This window comes from Leucoraja erinacea, chromosome 26, assembly GCF_028641065.1.
Source record: "Leucoraja erinacea ecotype New England chromosome 26, Leri_hhj_1, whole genome shotgun sequence".
NCBI classification, from domain to species: domain Eukaryota; kingdom Metazoa; phylum Chordata; class Chondrichthyes; order Rajiformes; family Rajidae; genus Leucoraja; species Leucoraja erinaceus.
In genome coordinates, this window is record NC_073402.1 from 10,528,890 (window position 1) to 10,550,721 (window position 21,832).

A 21,832-nucleotide genomic window follows, 5' to 3' on the forward strand; every position below is an offset into this window, starting at 1 on the left:
AGCACAGTGCGGTAATAAAAAGGAATCAGGCAGAACAAACCGCGCACACACGCATTATCAGGCAGGTACCGTATCAATCATGAGCACACAAGACCCATATCTCCCACATCACCGCGGGGATCGCGGATATGCTACCGTGACAATACGGCTCTTTAATAATTTATAGCCCATCCTCTGAGAGGTGGTCGGTGTGATGTTTCCCCCAGTTGCCCACCTCTGTACTTCTGGCAACAACTTGTCGCCGCGTTGAGCTGACTACGGCGCCTGCACCCGTTCAGTTCTCAGCTGCTAGAGCCACAGACGCTCTCAGCCATCCCTCACCGATCTACACATCGTGCGGCGCATCGATTCCCTTCCCTCCCTCCCCACCGATCTCTCTGCCACTGGCCTAGATTCTAGCTCGCAGCTCGCCTTGGATGAATCGCATTGTTTGTGAATACATGAGCCCGGCCGGTGGGGGGTTTGTTGGCGGGGGGGGGGGGGGGGGGGGGAGGATTGAGTGGGCGCTACAAATACATCAGTTTACGCTAAACGGAAGCCTTCCCTAAACTCTCCATGGCAATAAAATATGTTGATTCGCGTGTGAAGACAAATGAGACCGCAGATGTTGGGATCAGGAACGAGAAGCAGCGCTGGAATGCTCAGCATCTGTGGAGGCAAAAGGTGAACATTTTCAGCCAAGACCCTGCATCTCGACAAAAGGGAAGAGGGAAGATGCCACTGGGCGCTGCGTGGGATAGAGGTGATAGGATGATGAAATCAGGTGGTGAAACAAGAAGGAGAAGAAAGCTAGTTGGACCGCCTATGATTTGGGGGTATTCAGTGTTATTACTAGGTTGTAACCTACCTAAGATGTTGTTCTTCCAATTTGCGTTTGGCTTCTCCGAGAGCATGGAGAAGGACGAGGACTGACGGACGTTGGTGTGGGAGTGGAACAGAGAGTTTTAAATGACATGCACTGGAAGCTCTGGCTGTCGCAGGTGCCCCCCGCCCCCTCAAAAATAAGGTCACCTAGTCTACGCTTACTTTTCTACCTATGTAGAAGAGGCTACGTTATGAGCACGGGCTGCAGTAGACCAGGTTGGAAGGCGTGCAGATGGACCCCAGCCTCACTTGGGAGGGCTGAAGAGGTCTCCAATTGGTGAAGTGGGAGGAGATGAAGGGACAGATAACGGGGCGGAATGGGTGGAGAAGGATGAGCAGAGCACTGGGTCATAAAAAGAACGGTCCCTGCATAAAGTAGAACGAAGGGAGCGGGAAAGAGGGAGTGTGACACGGGAAACTGCAGATGCTGGAATGTTGAGCAAAACATCTTGAGCAATGCCCTGCACAGAGGCTGCCTGACGCACTGAGCTCCTCCTGCACTTCGTGTTTTTCTTAAGTCGTGAATGGTGCTGACATAAATGGCAGAATTGTTGAATGTGGATGCTGGTGGGGTGAAAGATGAGGACCGAGGGGACTCTATTGTTCTGCCTGGGGAAAGAGATGGGGAGTGGGTGGTTCAGAGCAGATGGGCAGGCAATGGAGGAAACGTGCATGAGGGCTCCACAGTCTATGGTAGAGGGAAAATCATATTTTCAATAGTTCAATGATCTTGAGGAAGTATTTGTGAAAGATCTGGCTTTTGTCATTAAGTGGTGACATTTGAAGCAGTATGGAATTGCACTAGCTGAGAGCAAATGCAACTATCTTAGCATCTTGGTCGGCATGGATGAGTTGGACTGTATGACTATATGACATGAACAGCAGGGGATGTTCCTTGCCCTTTGATGACTAATTTTTGAGGATCACAGTATTTGGGGTGGTGTAAATGGTGTTTATTTACTTCTGATCTGAAATCACAGCTTCTGAGAACTTTCACTTCATTCCCTCACCGTGTAGAGAAGGGTAAGTGGACAGGGCCAAGTTTGAACCCGAGGAGGCACTCGTTACAATAGCCAGCATTTTTATAAAGGCTGCACTCCCTGAGGATTGTCAACATTCCAGGAATATTTTAGTTTCCAGGAACTAATCTCCGGAAAGTAAGCCTTATGAAAAATAAACCACATAAACAATTATATAACGTATATTTATCGGTTGTGAAGGTATCAGACAAAGAGGAAAAGAGCTGCAAGCTTTTTAACTTGCAGCTCATTATGTCTTCCTCAACCTGAAGAAAAACAACAGTAAGGATACATAGAAACATAGAAACAAAGAAAATAGGTGCAGGAGGAGGCCATTCGGCCCTTTGAGCCAGCACCGCCATTCATTGTGATCATGGCTATCAATAACCCGTGCCTGCCTTCTCCCCATATCCCTTGACTCCACAAGCCTCTAGAGCTCTATCTAACTCTCACCTGGTACGCCTAGTTCAAATGATTGCATCTTTATGCCCCAGTTCGGGCTTTAAAGAAATATCATAGGTCCCATTCCAGGTGAGTGTTCTTCTTGTCAGAAGAAAGGTCCCATCTTGAAATGTCACCTATCCCCTCCGCCGATGTTGCTTGACCCACTGATTTCCTCCAGAGCTCTGTGTTACACTTCACGTTAAGATGTGCTGTCCTACTAAGCCCTTGGCCTAGATTTCCCATGAAGAATAAAGGAGAAGCAATCAGTGCTTACTACTATCATAGAATAATTTAAATAGTAGCTTCACCATATGCACAGTCTGATTGACCTATTCCAGTTTAAGATTTTCCACACTAGTACTTCACCATTGGCATACTCACCTTCTAGATATGTGCTAAATATAGCATAAGAAAATTTGAATTGCTTATTAAGATATAAATGAATTTTTAAAGGAGAGTTAAAATAAACGTGTATTTCTGATGGAAATGTTAGCTGTTCTTCTCTCGACAGTGTGTCCTTCTCAATGCTTTGAGCATTTTCTGTTTTTACTTCCATTCCCATGGTTCTTTCTGTATTTTTGGACATACCCAAGCTTTTTACAGACAATCAACAATCTTCACATAACCATGGCAAACAATCTTTCTCACACTTAAAATGTACTTTTACAAGGATGATTTTTAGATTAATTTTTCACTAAAAGCTTACCATTTTTACTTTTCCTACTATTTCTTTAACCTATCTTTGAATCCTCTCTATATTTTCTGCCCTTGGCTCAATTTGCTTGTAAATGATTTCAAATATATAACCATATAACAATTACAGCACGGAAACAGGCCATCTCGGCCCTACAAGTCCGTGCCGAACAACTTTTTTTCCCCTTAGTCCCACCTGCCTCCACTCATACCATAACCCTCCATTCCCTTCTCATCCATATGCTTATCCAATTTATTTTTAAATGATACCAATGAACCTGCCTCCACCACTTCCACTGGAAGCTCATTCCACACCGCTACCACTCTCCGAGTAAAGAAGTTCCCCCTCATGTTACCCCTAAACTCCTGTCCCTTAATTCTGAAGTCATGTCCTCTTGTTTGAATCTTCCCTATTCTCAAAGGGAAAAGTTTGTCCACATCAACTCTGTCTATCCCTCTCATCATTTTAAAGACCTCTATCAAGTCCCCCCTTAACCTTCTGCGCTCCAGAGAATAAAGACCTAACTTATTCAACCAATCTCTGTAACTTAGTTGTTGAAACCCAGGCAACATTCTAGTAAATCTCCACTGTACTCTCTCTATATTTAGGATATATAAAATATCCTAATTTAAAAATCCTTGTTCAGACTTTGCTATCTTCAAATCACCTACATATCACACTTTTTACACTTCACTGCTGTTCTTTGTCCTTCCAAAATCCTGCTATGAGAACAGAAATTAATGATTACAAAAGCTTCATGGATATTTCAGTCACAAGATTAAATGTTACAAGAATGCTGTCTGGATTAGAGAGTATTAGCTACAAGGTTGGACACATTTGGATTGGAACCAGGCTGAGGGGAAATCTATTAGGTAAGTCTATTAGACATTAGATATATATAAAATTAAAAGAGGCAGAGATACGGTAGACAAATCTACTACAAACCTACTGACTCCCACAGCTATCTAGACTACACTTCTTCCCACCCTGTTTCCTGTAAAGACAGGAAACAGGGTATCTCCTACTCCCAATTCCTCCATCTGCGCCCAGGATGAGGTTTTCCATACCAGATCATCGGAGATGTCCTCATTCTTTAGGAAGCGGGGGTTCTCCTCTTCCATTATAGTTGAGGCTCTCACTAGCATCTCCTCAATATCCCGCAGCTCTGCTCTTGCTCCCCCTCCCCCCATTCGCAACAAGGACAGAGTCCCCCTTGTTCTCACCTTCCACCCCATCAGCCATCGCATACAGCATATAATCTTCCAACACTTTTGCCACCTCCAACGAGATTCCACTACTGTCCACATCTTCGTATCTCCATCCTTTTCTGCTTTCTGCAGAGACTGTTCCATCCGCAACTCGGCGATCTTTTCGCTGAATACCTCCGCTCAGTCCGCCTTAACCTACTTGATCTCCCGGCTGCTCAGCACTTTAACTCCCTCTCCCATTCCCAATCTGACCTTTCTGTCCTGGGCCTCCTCCATTGTCAGAGTGAGGTCGTAAATTGGAGGAACAGCACCTCATATTTCCATTGGGTAGCTTACATGCCAGCGGTATGAACATTGACTTCTATCTCTGTCCCGCACACTCCACTGGCATCATACTGAAGAAGGGTCTCAACCCGAAACCTCACCCATTTCTTCTCTCCAGAGATGCTGCCTGTCCTGCTGAGTTACTCCAGCATTTTGTGTCTATCTTCGGTTTAAACCAGCATCTGCAGTCAGAACTGTCTTCCCAGTGTGTAAATTTCAAAGACGAGAAGGCACAGCTTTAATTGAGAGGGCATTTTTTGAGAAAACGTGCGGGGTATCCCTCCTGGGAAGGTACCTCCAGAGATGATAGCAAAACCAGATGTGAAAGTGGCATTTGAGTTACCATACAGCCATACAAATAAAAGGAACACAATCTATCTATATTACTAAAAGTCTGTTCTTGACCGGTTTTGGCTTTCTGTGCTGCGATTTCCGAGAGTACACCACCACCTACGTCCGTCATTTTTGGCCACCTCGCTCAGAGCCGCCCTCCGCCGCATGTGTGCCGAGGATTTTTCCCGTCTATGAAAATTGACAGATATATTAATGTTTTTACAAAATTCCCCATTCTCTCTGCTGCCCCTGCTGGAGGGAAAGGGAGGGACTATAAAACCAGGAAGTGGTGTGCCTCAATCAGTCTCTGCAAGTGGTGTGCCTCAATCAGTCTCTGCAAGTGGTGTGCCTCAATCAGAGCTCTGAATGACACTGACAAATGTCTACAGCATGTGAGTACCCTTAATTTGGTTTGAAAATGAAAATATGGTTAGAGGTAAAAAAGCACTGCTGCTTAAAATTGTTCCTAGTGTGTGTGGTTGTTTGGGTTTCGGGGTTGAAGTAAACTCGGCACTGTCTCTCCCCTATCTCTAAACTAGACTCCCTCCCCTCCTATAATCTTTATTTTTATGCATGTGTGCATGTGTCTCCTCTCCCCCCAAATAACAGGATTGTGCGGTCCCCCTTCCCACTAAATATGAAACATGGTTAGAACTCTTCCTCTCCTCTCCCTCTTTACTCTCCCCTCCCCCTCCCTCCTCAATTTAATGATCTCTGAAGTACCAAGAATCTCCTAAGAATATCCCTCTCCTCTTGCATTCCCTCTATGAGCGAATTCCCTTCCTCTCCTCTTTTCCCCCCTCTCCTCTCCTTCTGCAAGGGTGAATTTTCTGTTACTCCTCTCCTTGCCATCTCCTAAATTGTAATGAAGATAGTCTAGGATCTCCTTAAAAGTTGGTTAAGCCACAGCTGGAGTCTTGTGTCCTGTCTGGTTGTCATACAACAGGAAGAATGTGATTGCTGGAAAGGGGTGATTCCTCTCGACACAAAGTGCCCCCTAACTCAGCGGGTCAAGTAGCATCCCCTGAGAATATAGGTGATCTCCTCCGCTTTTTGGATGTCCCTCCTCCTCCCCCCCCCCCGGGGGTGGGGGAGAAAAGCTCCTCTCCCTCCACATCTCAAATAATCCTCTACCCCCTTTTGATGGGCAGATAATTGTCCAAAAGCCCTGAGAAGATGTGAAACAAAGGGTTAAAGAACAGAGACCTAGTGCAGCCAAAAGGATCCCAGAGTCTCTCCCCCCCTCTGTTTGAAGGGTGAATCCTCCCAAGACTTTGGAGAGAACTTTCTTTTCTCATAGAGTCCCTCTGAAGCAGTAACATCTCAACTTCTCTTCTCACCGCCCTTAGAGATGAAGGCCCACCGTCTATAGCCTCTTGACCACCTATCTACCGTGACGCCATTTTTCAAGAAATTATGTATCTGCACCCTAGATCCCACTCCTAGGGACTTAACATCACAACCCTGTCCTCCCAAAACCCTCACCTTGCACTCCCTGGCATCTCTACATCCCCCATCTCCACAGCGCACTCCCAACTGGTCAAGATCCGGCTGTAATCTTTCAATAACCATCTTCATCTCTCTCTCTCCACCACTCTCAACTCAAAATGACTCTCCATCCTTGTACATCTCTCCAAACCTTGATATAAACTCTGAACTCAATCCCAACTCGATCCTCTCTCTCTCTAACAATTACAGCACGGAAACACAGGCCATCTCCCTCCGTGCTCTCTCTTTTTTCCCTTAGTCCCACCTGCCTGCATTCATGCCATAACCCTCCATTCCCTTCTCATCCATATGCCTATCCAATTTACTTTTAAATTATACCAACTAACCTGCCTCCACCACTTCCACTGTAAGCTCATTCCACACCGCTACCACTCTCTGGGTAAAGAAGTTCCCCCTCATGTTACCCCTAAACTTCTGTCCCTTAATTCGTGTCCTCTTGTTTGAATCTTCCCTATTCTCAAAGGGAAAAGCTGATCCACTCTCAACTCTGTCTATCCTCTCATCATTTCTCCTCTATCAAGTCCCCCCTTAACCTTCTGCGCTCCAGAGAATAAAGACCTAACTTATTCAACCTTTCTCTGTAACTTAGTTGTTGAAACCCAGGCAACATTCTGTAAATCTCCTCTCCTCCCAACCACATCCTTCGTTGGGGAACAGAATTGTAACCCATACTGCACTTTGGTCTCACCAATACATGATACAATTTTAACATTACAATCCAGCTTCTATCCCCCACAGCGGAGCATAAAAAGTTTCCCACCTATGTGATATCTCTATGAGATTCCACCTTCAAGGCAATACAGTTCCCAGTCATCTTCCCTCTTCTTCAATTCACCCATGGTCGGGGTCCCTTTGAGCCCTCCGCAGTCGCCGCTACGGACAACCCAATGTATAGGCCCTCTCGTCGGGATGATCAGAGATCCGACGTCGGAACGGAAGAACACACTAAGTGGCTTGACGTTTCCGAATCGGCCGCTTCCTACCGCTTCCTTCCGAAGTCCACAGGCCGAGCTATGCGGAGCTTCAACACTGGCGACCCCCGGCAAAAGATCCCAGGCCTCTGCGATGTTTAAGTCAGCCCCGCGCCCGCGGCTCGAAGCTTCGCAGACCACAGCTCCGACGTGCTAGTCGGCAGGCCCAACACTCCGGAGCTCCAATACAGGCGTTCCCCGGCAAGACACCGCCGCGCTCCGCGATGATAATTCAGTGTCACAACAACCTGGCTGTCAATGTCAATGTCAATAAGACAAAGAAACTGATTGTGGACTTTGGAAGAGGAAGGACGAGGACCCACAAATCTTGATGGGACGATGGTGGAGAGTGTCAAAACCTTCAAATTCCTGGGCATGCACATCTCTGAAGATCTTTCCTGGTCCCAGCACACTGACGCAATTATAAAGAAATCCGATCAACACCTCCACCTCCGGAGAAGATTGTAGAGATTCGTTATGTTAGAGAGTACTCCTTTGAACTTCTACAGGTGTACAGTACAGAGCATATTGACTGATTGTATCATAGCCCGGTTCGTCAACTTGAACATCCAGGAGCGAAGAAGACTGCAAAATGTGGAGAATACTGCCCAGTCCATCACAGGTACTGACCTCCTGACTGTCGAAGGGATTTACAGGAGTCAATGCCACACCACTCTGGTCACACATATTTCAATCCTGCCATTGGGAAGAAGATAGAGGAGCTTGTAAACTATAACATCCAGGTTCAGGAACAGCTTCATCCCAACAGCCATCAGGCTATTAAATACTACAACCTCCACATGAGCTCTGGACTATATGGGGTGGCACAGTGGTGGAGATGCTGCATTGCAGCTCCAGAGACCCGAGTTCAATCCTGACTATGGGTGCTGTCTGTATGGAGTTTGTACGTTCTCCCTGCATGGGTTTTCTCCGGGTGATCTGGTTTCCACCCACACTCCAAAGATGCATAGGTTTGTACGTTAATTGGCTTGGTAAAATTGTAAAATTGTTCCTAGTGTGTGTGGAATAATGTTAGTGTGCAGGGATCGCTGGTCTGCGTGGACTCGGTGTGCCTGTTTCTGTGCTTTATCTCTAAACTAGACTTTGGGGCATTGGTTTTCACTATAATTGTTTATTTTTATGCATGTGTGCATGTGTGTGTATTTCAGGACAAATAACAGGATTGTGCGGTAGGTTAGAGGAAGAGTGTTAATGAGTAAATATGAACATGGTTAGAACTCTTCAGTTTCATGAGATCTTTTACACTGCCCAAGGTTGACAGAAAGAGCTCAATTTAATGATTTACCAATGAAGTACCAAGAATAATAAATAAGAATATCAAGGAACATTGCATTTGAAAATCTATGAGCGAATTTTATTCTATATCTCAAAGTTTTGCATAGTAATGTATGGATTCTGCAAGGGTGAATTTCTGTTACTCTGCTGTACTTGCCATCATTAGCTAAATTGTAATGAAGATAGTGAGGAGAATAGGATAAAATAAATTAAAAGTTGGTTAAGCCACAGCTGGAGTATTGTGTACTGTCCTGGTTGTCATACAACAGGAAGAATGTGATTGCTGGAAAGGGGTGATTCATCAGGATACGACACAAAGTGCTAGAGTAACTCAGCGGGTCAAGTAGCATCCCCTGAGAATATAGGTGATGTTTTGGGATGCACCCTTCTTCAGACTGTTTGTGGGTGGACGGGGGTGGGGGAGAAAGCTGGAAGAGAGGAATGGCAGGACGCATGGCAAATAATAGATGTATACAGGTGAGAGGGGTTGATGGGCAGATAATTGTACAAAAGCCAGAGGTGAGAACATGTGAAACAAAGGGTTAAAGAACAGAGACTAGTGGAGACAAAAGGATTGAAGAGTTGTAAATCCCCTTTACTGTTTGAAGGGTGAATGTCCCAAGACTTTGGAGAGAACTTTCTTTGCTCATAGAGTCATACAGTGAAGCAGTAACATCTCAACTTCTCTTCTCACCGCCCTTAGAGATGAAGGCCAGAGTATCTATAGCCTGCTTGACCACCTATCTACCTGTGACGCCATTTTCAAGAAACTATGTATCTGCACTCCTAGATCCCACTCCCTAGGGACTTAACATTCACAACCCTGGTTTTACTTCCCAAAATGTAACACCTTGCACTTATTGGCATTCATTACATTAACCATTCCACAGCGCACTTGCCCAACGGGTCAAGATCCGGCTGTAATTTTCAATAACCATTTTCATTATCTACTATACCACCACTTTAGTGACAACTGCAAAATGACTAATCATTGCCTTGTACATTCTCACCCAAAACATTGATATAAACTATGAACAGCAATGGGCCCAACATCGATCCATATATCCATATAACATTTAACCATAAAACAATTACAGCACGGAAACAGGCCATCTCGGCCCTACAAGTTCGTGCCGAACAACTTTTTTTTCCCTTAGTCCCACCTGCCTGCACTCATACCATAACCCTCCATTCCCTTCTCATCCATATGCTTATCCAATTTATTTTTAAATGATACCAACGAACCTGCCTCCACCACTTCCACTGTAAGCTCATTCCACACCGCTACCACTCTCTGAGTGAAGAAGTTCCTCCTCATGTTACTCCTAAACTTCTGTCCCTTAATTCTGAAGTCATGTCCTCTTGTTTGAATCTTCCCTATTCTCAAAGGGAAAAGCTGATCCACATCAACTCTGTCTATCCCTCTCATCATTTTAAAGACCTCTATCAAGTCCCCCCTTAACCTTCTGCGTTCCAGAGAATAAAGACCTAACTTATTCAACCTTTCTCTGTAACTTAGTTGTTGAAACCCAGGCAACATTCTAGTAAATCTCCTCTGTACTCTCTCTATTTTGTTGACATCCTTCCTATAATTGGGCGGCCAAAATTGTACACCATACTCCAGATTTGGTCTCACCAATGCCTTGTACAATTTTAACATTACATCCCAGCTTCTATACTCAATGCTCTGATTTATAAAGGCTAGCATACCAAAAGCTTTCTTTACCACCCTATCTATATGAGATTCCACCTTCAAGGAACTATGCACGGTTATTCCCAGATCCCTCTGTTCAACTGTATTCTCCCTACCATTTACCATGTACGTCCTATTTTGATTTGTCCTGCCAAGGTGTAGCACCTCACATTTATCAGCATTAAACTCCATCTGCCATCTTTCAGCCCATTCTTCCAAATGGCCTAAATCACTCTGTAGACTTTGGAAATCCTCTTCATTATCCACAACACCCCCTATCTTGGTATCATCTGCATACTTACTAATCCAATTTACCACACCTTCATCCAGATCATTTTTTTCACACAGAGAGTGGTGAATCTCTGGAACTCTCTGCCACAGAGGGTAGTTGAGGCCAGTTCATTGGCTATATTTAAGAGGGAGTTAGATGTGGCCCTTGTGGCCAAGGGGATCAGAGGGTATGGAGAAAAGGCAGGTACGGGATACTGAGTTGGATGATCAGCCATGATCATATTAAATGGCGGTGCAGGCTCGAAGGGCCGAATGGCCTACTCCTGCACCTAATTTCTATGTTTCTATGTAATTACAAACAACAAAGGACCCAACACCGATCCCTGAGGCACCCCACTAGTCACCTGCCTCCTACCCGACAAACAACCATCCACCATTACCCTCTGGCTTCTCCTATTCAGCCACTGTTGAATCCATCTTGCTACTCCTACATTTATACCCAACAGTTGAACCTTCTTAACCAACCTTCCATGAGGAACCTGGTCAAAGCCTTACTAAAGTCCATATAGACAACATCCACTGCTTTACCCTCCTCAATTTCCCTAGTAACCTCTTCAAAAAATTCAAGAAGATTAGTCAAACATGACCTTCCAGGCACAAATCCATGCTGACTGTTCCTAATCAGACCCTGTTTATCCAGATGCTTATATATATTATCTCTAAGTATCTTTTCCATTAATTTGCCCACCACTGAAGTCAAACTAACAGGCCTATAATTGCTAGGTTTACTCTTAGAACCCTTTTTAAACAATGGAACAACATGCGCAGTACGCCAATCCTCGGGGATTATTCCCGTTTCTAATGACATTTGAAATATTTCTGTCATAGCCCTGGCTATTTCTACACTAACTTCCCTCAATGTCCTAGGGAATATCCTGTCAGGACCTGGAGACTTATCCACTTTTATATTTTTCAAAAGTGTCAGTACTTCTTTTACTTTGAAACTCATAGTATCCATAGCTACTCTACTAGTTTCCCTTACCTCACATAATTCAATATCCTTCTCCTTGGTGAATATTGAAGAAAATAAATTGTTCAATATCTCCCCCATCTCTTTTGGCTCTGCAGATAGCTGTCCACTCTGTCTCTCCAATGGACCAATTTTATCCCTCGTTATCCTTCTGCTATTAATACAGCTGTAGAAACCCTTTGGATTTACTTTCACCTTACTTGCCAAAGCAACCTCATGTCTTCTTTTAGCTTTTCTAATTTCTTTCTTAAGATTCTTTTTACATTCCTTATACTCCTCAAGCACCTCATTTACTTCATGCTGCCTATAATTATTGTAGATCTCCCTCTTTTTCAGAACAAGATGTCCAATTTCCCTTGAAAACCAGGGCTCTTTCCAATTTTTACTGTTTCCTTTCAACCGAACAGGAACATAAAGATTCTGTACTCTTAAAATTTCCCCTTAAATGTCCTCCATTTCTCTTCTACATCCTTCCCATAAAACAAAATGTCCCAGTTCACTCCTTTTAGATCATTTCGCATCTCATCAAAGTTAGCCTTTCTCCAATCAAAAATCTCAACCCTAGGTCCAGTTCTGACCCTCTCCATAATTATATTGAAACTAATGGTATTGTGATCACTGGACCCGAAGTGCTCCCCAACGCATACCTCCGCCACCTGTCCCGTCTCATTTCCTAATAGGAGGTCCAACACTGCCCCTCCTCTAGTAGGTACCTCTATGTATTGCTGCAAAAAACTATCCTGCACACATTTTACAAACTCCAAACCATCCAGCCCATTTACCGAATGTGGTTCCCAGTCTATATGTGGAAAGTTGAAATCTCCCACAATCACTACTTTGTGCTTACTACTAATATCTGCAATCTCCTTGCATATTTGCTCTTCCAATTCTCGATCCCCATTTGGTGGTCTATAATACACCCCTATAAGTGTTGCTACCCCTTTCCCACTTCTCAGTTCCACCCAAATAGCCTCCCTAGATGAGCCCTCCAATCTATCCTGCCAAAGCACTGCTGTAATATCTACCCTGACTAGTAATGCAACACCTCCACCTCTTGCCCCTCCATTTCTATCACACCTGAAGCAACAAAATCCTGGAATATTTAGTTTCCAATCACAGCCCTCCTGCAACCATGTTTCACTGATCGCCACAACATCATACTTCCAGGTGTCTATCCAGACTAAAGCTCATCCACCTTTCTTACAATGCTCCTAGCATTAAAATATGCACATTTAAGAAACCCCCCGCCTTCTATTCTCTGTTTATTTCCTTTCTTTTCTTTCTCCTCTTGTGCCCGAGTGCTTCCCTTTTCTGCTTCCTGCCTCCCATTCTGTCTACTAGCTTTCTCTATTTGAGTCCCTCGCCCCAACCATTCTAGTTTAAAGTCTCCCCAGTAGCCTTTGCAAATTTCCCCGCCAGGATATTGGTCCCCCTCGGGTTCAAGTGCAACCCATCCTTTCTGTACAGGTCCCACCTTCCCCAAAAGAAGTCCCAATGATCCAGAAACTTGAAACCCTGCCCTCTGCACCAGTCTTTCAGCCACGCATTTATCCTCCACCTCGTTCCATTCCTACTCTCACTGTTGCGTGGCACTGGCAGTAATCCTGAGATTGTTACCTTCTTGGTCCTTTTCCTTAACTCTCCTCCCAACTCCCTAAATCCTCCCTTCAGGACCTCTTCCCTTTTTTTACCTATGTCATTGGTACCTATATGTACCACGACCTCAGGCTCCTCTCCCTCTGTTTTCAGGATATCTTGGACGCGTTGAGACACGTCCGAGACCTTGGCACCAGGGAGGCAGACCACCATCCTGGTCTCCCCACTGCGTCCACAGAATCGCCTATCTGACCCCCTAACAATAGAGTCCCCAATTACTATTGCCCTCTTCTTTTTGTCCCTACCTTCAGGAGCAACAGGGCCGGTCTCTGTGCTGGAGGCCCGTCCGCTCTCGCTACCCCGGGTAGGCTGTCACCCCCATCCGTACTCAAATAGGAGTACTTATTTCCAAGGTGTACCGACATTGGAGTACTCACTCATCCCTGCCTCTGCCCCTTGCCCTTCCTTAGCGTGACCCACATGTCTCTCTCCCATGGTTTTGGAGTGACCACCTCCCTATAACTCCCCTCTATGACCTCCTCACTCTCCCTGACCAGACAGAGGTCATTGAGCTGCTGCTCCAGGATCCTAATACGGTCCTTTAGGAGCCCCATCTCGCTGCACCTGGTGCAGATGTGGACGTCTGGAGGGCCATCCGACACCATAACCTCCCACATCTGACAATCCCGAACAGTACACTGTTCTGGCTGTCATTCTCCCGCCTTACCCTGGATCCGATACAAGTATAATACAATAGAAACTGCTGGGAGAAATCAGCAGGTATCTGACTCACAACAGCTGCTCCCTCTTGACCATTAAACTGCACCTTTATTATATAAACAAAAAGCACTGTACCTTTACTAAAGCACTGTATCCTTGATCCACTGTACCTTTACTACAGCACTGTACCTTTAACCAGAAAGCAGAAATGCTAACCTGAGGTTGCACCCAATCAGCTGCTTCCTCTAGTCTGCTTCCACCAATCAGCGGCTTCCACCGGAACCCTCCCTATGAAGTGTGGAACGTTACAGATTTCTGTAAGCCCTGACCCTCCTCCACTCGCTCCAATGGTCCCGGGCCTCTGTAAAAGCAAGCCCCGCGCTCGATTTATATACTCACCGCCCTGACCCTCCTCCACTCGCTCCAACGGTCCCGGGCCTCTGTAAAAGCAAGCCCCGCGCTCCATTTATATACTCACTGCCCTGACCCTCCTCCACTCGCTCCAATGGTCCCGGGCCTCTGTAAAAGCAAGCCCCGCGCTCGATTTATATACTCACAGCCCTGACCCTCCTCCACTTGCTCCAACGGATCTCTGAGGCACAACGCTAGTCCCAGGCTTCCAGTCCAAAAACACCTTTCCACCATCACATTCTGTTTCCTTCCATGAAGCCAATTCTCTAGCCAGTCAGTTCACTCTCCCTGGATTCCATTCGATCTAAAATATTTCTAGGCAGCCTGCTATGCAGAACCTATCAAATTCCTTGCTTAAGTCCATATGGACATTTATAGCTTTTTCCACATCAACCTTGGTGGTTACTCCTTCAAAAAACTGAATCAGATTCATAAAACATGATCTTCTACATCACTGATTATCTCTAATCAACACCTGTCAATCCAACTGCAGAATACTCTCCAGTAACTTGCCGACCACAGATGTTAAACTCTCAGATCTATAGTTCCTAGGCTTTTCCTCGCAGTCCTTTTTAAATAGAGCCACACCATTAGTTATCCTCCACTCTTCCAGCACCTCACCTATATCTCATGATAATTCATATACCTCAGCCAGGGTTTCTGCAATTGCTTCTCTAGTTTCCCATAGTGTCATTAGATATATCTGATGAGGCCCAAGAGATTTATCTACTTTTATATGCCTCGGGGAATTCAGCACCTCCTTGACTGTAATGCAAATTATTCTCAAAACATCTCCTTTAACTGGTGAACTCGTGTTCCTCAGTCTTCATGTCTTTTCCATTGTAAAAACAGAGGATAAATACACAGTAAAAAACAGCAGAGATGTGGAGCTTCAAGGGGGAATCTGAGGAGTAAATACTTTTTCAACTGTGGTTGATAACTGGAACTCACTGCCAGAGGAGATGGTACACTCAGGTGTAATTGCTATGTCTAAGAGACATTTCGAGATCCATTTAAATAGACAAAACATAAATGATTTTGTCAAATGCAGGCAATTAGTAAAGATGATCAAAAAGGTTGATGTGGACATAGTAGGACAAAGGACTTGATGCTATGCTGCGCTTCTCTGAGACTCTTGGCTCAGCTGTTCTGAGAGGAATTAAGAAAATAGGGAATGATTCCAATGAAGACATCTTCTTGATAACTTTGGTTAATAAGACATCACTCATCCCAGTAAATTTTTCAAAAATTTCCAGGTTGTGTGCCCAGTATTTTTTAACCTCCAACCAAGGTCACTACACAGTGTACTGACATGAACTTGTGAGGAAAAAGAAGCACAAATAACGCATTTGTCATTTATTCAAAGGTTATTCACAAACTGTTTCTAGAAGTTTCAGTCAACATTACAGCAGCTCAGGGAGTAGTTAGTCACATGATATAATCATAAAATGGTGGCAGCATTAAAATAAAAATTACTGATCATGACTGACTAACATTACATATACCACATACCGGATTTTACAGTGAGTCCCTGGAGCTCTCTTTAGATAGGGTTGAGAGGAAAAGAGAGGTTCCTATATACCAAAAGAGGACACAAGCCCAAAACATGTCTTGTGAGGGAGACTGGGCAAAGAGGCAGTGACTGATGTGAATGTTGTCTAGTTCATAAGTTTAAAGTTATAGGAGCAGAATTAGGCCATTCGGCCCATCAAGTCTACTCTGCCATTCAATCATGGCTGATCAATCTTTCCTTCTCAACCCCAAGGTTAGTTGTGTGTTTCCAACCATACACCAGCAGTCACCAGAAATGTTTAAATTCCAACCATGACCAAATGAAAAAAAAATCCTCAAATCTCTTTAAATATCTTATCTATTACCTTAAATGATACCCTCTGCTTACAGACACATTTGGTTTAGTTTAGAGATACAGCAGGGAAACAGGTCCTTTGGCCCACCGAGTCTACACAAGGGACAATTTTACACTTATACCAAGACAACTTATCTACAAACCTGTACGTCTTTGGAATGTGGAAGGAAACCGAAGAACTCTGAGAAAACCCACGCGGTCACGGGGTGAACGTATAAATTCCATACAGACAGTACCCGAAGTTGGGATTGAACCCGGGTCTTCGGTGTTGCAAGCGCTGTAAGGCGGCATCACTACCACTGCACCACTGTTTCGCAGGGAAATGTCTCTCATTATTGACCATATCTATGCCTTCATACTTCCATATACTTTAATGAGCCCCTCCTCCCACCAGCCCACCAGCCCTTTCCTCTCTGAGAAAAACAACCTCAGTCTACCCAGTCTCTTCTCACAGCTGAAAGGCCACGTTTGGTGACATCCCGCTAAATCTTAGTGTGCTCTACAGCTGCATTCTCAATTAATAGTAATAACCATGAATCAAATGTTAATATTCTAATATTACATTAACCCTCAGGCACTTTGCTCTTTGTAAAGTCAAAATCTATCCGATTTTGGCAGACACATAATAACATAATTACCAACAAGAAACTCACCGCTTGCTCTCTTGTGGTAGAACGTGGCACACAACTAGTGTAGCAACAGCAACAGAGTGGAAGTGTGTAAACTGTTCTGACATCTCAAATCATGGAAGAAGATTAGACTGGGTATTCTTGGTAAGTCCATCAGAGTTTATGTCTAAGGTGAGGCAGTCAATTTAGGAAAATGGAGTCCTCAGAATCTAATCATTTTTCCATCCAATCTCCTCTTCATCCCAGATATGCATGCACTTCTAACTTACTGACCATCACTCATTCCCAATCATAACCTTATACCTTTTTCCTTTCAGGCATCCAAGAACTCTCATCTGTGTAGGTGGCAACAGCAGACAGCAAGAGAGGGAGGGTTAAAATGTTTCATCACTCAATCTCACAGTAGCAACACTAATGTAATACCAATTGAACCAGTTCTAACGACTTTTAGCATAGCATAAAGAAGAAAGTTTAATGCTGATATAATTATTTTTATGTCTATTTCAAGGGCCACCCTGAGGTATCTCACAGCTAATGAAGTATTTTAGGAGTGCAGTTACTATTTCACAGCAAGAAACATGGTTTTTAATAAGTGTAAACTTCATCAAACAGCGATGTATTTGTGACAAGACCGTTTTTTCCCCTGTAATGTTAAGCGAGGGATGAACGGTGAGGGATGAATCAAGCTTTAAATTATGTTATTGAGTATTGTCCAGGTAACCTTGGGAATCGGGTTTACAGTAGATGTCAACTGATGCTCTGTCCCCTGTGATGGAGACAGAGATTTCAAAAAAGGGGAGAGAGGTGTCAGAAATAGTCCAAGTGAATTTGAGGTCAGGGTGGATGCAAGCGGTAAAGTGAATGAAATCAAAGAGTTCTGCACAGGTTCAGGAAGCAGACCTGGTGCAGTTGTTGATGTAGCAGAGATGATGCAGGGTTATATTTGGAACAAAGACTGTTCAATGTAGCCAACAAAAAGGCAGACATAACTGGGGCCCAAGCGAGTGCCCATGGCGTCACCTGTGACTTGAAGATTGTGAGGGAAGTCAAAAGAGATGGCAGAGAAACCACATTTTTTTACACAGTTGAGTTCGATGTGCAACAGTCTCAATGTGCAGGCTTTGAGGAAGATCTTCTCAACAAAGGCCACTGGTACGAGAGTGGCACTGGTGCCAGTACAACTAGGTGCTTAGTGAGCATTTTCACAGGAAGGCTAATGGTAAATTCATGAACATGTTGTCAGTGAAAAGGAAGAGGTATGATATCTCTTATCAAGTTTATAGGCTGATTATTGGCTAGATTTGATGCAAGCCCAAGAGGGATACATCGTTGTGAACATGTGGAGCTGGTTGACTGATTTTTCGTGGAGGAAGGGGGGGAGGGAGGTGTTCGTAGAAGTTACCTAAAATTGGAGAATTCAACACCCATACCCCCCACCTCCACTACAATCAGTCTGAAGAAGGGTCCCCACCCGAAACATCACCTATCCAGAGATCCAGATTTTCTCCAGAGATACTGACTTCAGTACTTCAGCACTTTGTGTATTGTAATTGTAATTTATTGTAATTGTCCACACCTCAATCACTCCCTCTGCAGTTAGTTCTATACACCCTCTATACACGCTTTTATGGTAAATAAATGACCTACAGCTAGTAGTAATATGGAAATGAAAATGGAGTTAATGGGCACGTGAGAGTGCATTGTGAGGAAATAAAGTTGATGGAAGTTGATGGGATTGTTCTGGCAGGTTCAATGGGCCAAAAAGTCCTTTGTTGGATACTATTAAATTCTGAAGAAATAATACAGTTGTTCAAGTAGGGGGTTCACCAACTGCTCCTCATGGTTGTTTAGGGGCAGGCAGTTAATGGTGACCATGCTGGTTATCCCCACATTCTGTAAAGGAATAAAAATAACATAGAAACATAGAAATTAGGTGCAGGAGTAGGCCATTCGGCCCTTCGAGCCTGCACCGCCATTCAATATGATCATGGCTGATCATCCAACTCAGTATCCTGTACCTGCCTTCTCTCCATACCCCCTGATCCCCTTAGCCACAAGGGCCACATCTAACTCCCTCTTAAATATAGCCAATGAACAGGCCTCAACTACCCTCTGTGGCAGAGAGTTCCAGAGATTCACCACTCTCTGCGTGAAAAAAGTTCTTCTCATCTCGTTTTAAAGGATTTCCCCTTTATCCTTAAGCTGTGACCCCTTGTCCTGGACTTCCCTAACATCGGGAACAATCTTCCTGCATCTAGCCTGTCCAACCCCTTAAGAATTTTGTAAGTTTCTATAAGATCCCCTCTCAATCTTCTAAATTCTAGAGAGTATAAACCAAGTCTATCCAGTCTTTCTTCATAAGACAGTCCTGACATCCCAGGAATCAGTCTGGTGAACCGTCTCTGCACTCCCTCTATGGCAATAATGTCCTTCCTCAGATTTGGAGACCAAAACTGTACGCAATACTCCAGGTGTGGTCTCACCAAGACCCTGTACAACTGCAGTAGAACCTCTCTGCTCCTATACTCAAATCCTTTTGCAATGAAAGCTAACATACTATTCACTTTCTTTACTGCCTGCTGCACCTGCATGCCTACCTTCAATGACTGGTGTACCATGACACCCAGGTCTCGCTGCATCTCCCCCTTTCCCAATCGGCCACCATTGGGACAACATGTAGTTGCTCTGATGTGGTTCTTTCCTGCTGATGAATATGCTTTCAGGTCTATGAAGTGGCTGATTCTTTGAGCTACAGTCACAACAAATGTGTTCTGGAATCACTCCACAAGCATTCTGGGGCTCTCCCACCCAAAAGCATGAGAAAGCAGGAGCATCACCTTTCCAAATACACCTGTGTCACCACAAGCTGAAAAATGAAATTAGAAAATTCAGCTTCAATGCTGATTGATGTCACGATCTGTCTGCTCTGCATAATTTCAATGATATCCTGTCTAATTCACCCGACAGATGCAGATCTACATACTGTGGATGCTCTTTTGGAATTCTTAGGGCAGTTATATTATCATTTGTTTTTTTTTGCCTTTCAAACAATCTGCAAGCTAAAAATGAAGAAGGCAGTCGGTGACCTATGGATTTAACTATTCATCATAGATCAGATTTTCCTACTTGGCAGCATGATCATTATTGATACTACACTGTAAAATATTCAGTAATCTCTCTTGCCTGGATCAGTATACTTGTGCCTGCTTGTTATGCTCAAGGCTGAATAATCAGCCCCCACAATATAATAAATCACATCATGGAACCGTGTGGAGTCAGACTTCCTATTGATTCTAGCCCATCTTCATTATTGTTATATGGTGCCAGTGGAATCATAGCATATTGCACCTCACAAGGTTATGAGCATGTTGACAGAGAATGTGGCATTTAATCAATTCATTTAGTAGTTCGAGACCGCATACTATTTATTTAGTTCAGCAGCTAATGCATATAATGCAGTATGGCCTGATTTGCTATGGATTTATTTATAAGTGACTGCAAAATGAACGTGGAACTTCGAAGGAATCATGTTAAGCTTAGAAAATAGTGCAAGTTAAAAAAAATTCCCACATGCTTTAAAAATAAAATCTACATTACATTAAAACATGGGATGTTTTACTGCAGTGCATGTCTTCGTCTGCATCTCACGTTTTATGAAACATGGTGCAATATTGTTGGCATCGCTTGTAGGATTGAATGAATGGAGTATGTATTGAAGAACGACTGAACATCAATGAGACATGATGGCTCACTTGAAATGGTCCATCCATTTGCAGTGCTTCTTTAGTGTTTCTATGTATTATAAGTACTAATGCATCAAGCAGTTAAGTAATGTCGTTTAGTTGAGTTTAGAGATACAGTGCGGAAACAGGCCCTTCGGTCCATCGAGTCCACGCCGACCATTTGTTAGTTGTGGACAAACAAAGCCTTTGTGAGTTGAAGAATAATGCTCTATCTTTCTTGACACAAGAATGAGTCAATGAAGAAGGAAATCATATCTTCAGAAGAGCATATTCTCTGTAACAATAATACAATACAAAACAATACCATTTATTTGTCATTTGAACCTCACATGAGGTTCAAACGAAATTTGGTTTCTGCAGCCATACAAGAAAAGAACCAAGACACACACCAACACAATTTACACAAACATCCATCACAGTGAATCTCCTCCTCACTGTGATGGAAGGCAAAGCGTTGTCTCTCCCCTGTTCTCCATTCCTCTCCCGAAGTTAAAGTCAAAGCCCCCGGCGGGTGCTAGCAAGTCCCACGGCCATTTAAAGCCATTACAATATTTACACTTAACATACCTGACCTTGCCTGAATAAGATAACCAAAACATTATTTTTTCTGTTCAATTGGTGCTTTAGAATTGTGAGTTAAAATGGAATTCATTAACAAGAAGTATGAAGCCCTTGAATTGGGGCTCATTCTAAAATGAACGTGGAACATCTTTGGTGACAAGCAGCAGAAAGTGAATCATAGCTCTGGAAACAGGGGTGTATAAATCTCTGTTAAAGGTGCCAGCAGGGATCCAAAACAAACATCGAAATAAATGATTTTGAAAAAAATAAGATACAAATAAATATAATCTTTTCTCCACTCTGCACAAGCAAGGTCCACAGAAGCAGAGTTTTAACTTTATCTGATAGAACCGCAACTGATTTGCATTACAAGAGGAAAATGTATTGCAGACTCATACTTTGGTTGTGTGGCTGTGGTAGGTTGGTGTCAGAGTAGTTAGATTTGTGGAGGGGTATTGTTGTATAATTCTTCTTCATTGATTTTGACTGATTCACTTTTTGCCCATCTTTGACATCGCCCATCACGTTGTTAGCACTGACTTTGTGGAAGAGAGACAGGTGTGAATCTGACAGCTCAAAAGAGCTGGGTCCGTGCCAGATACTCTAAAATGAAACGGCAACCTGGTGGAGCTGTGGCACTGGATTACATGGTAGTTTATCAGCAAATGCAATAAACAGCACCATGATCC

General features: G+C 43.8%; 1 protein-coding gene across 5 annotated transcripts in view; it reads right to left on the minus strand.

Moving 5' to 3' along the window:
- LOC129709656 (adhesion G protein-coupled receptor B2-like) overlaps positions 1 to 21,832 on the minus strand; it is a 545,832-nt gene that overhangs the window by 156,983 nt on the left and 367,017 nt on the right. The window lies entirely within an intron of this gene.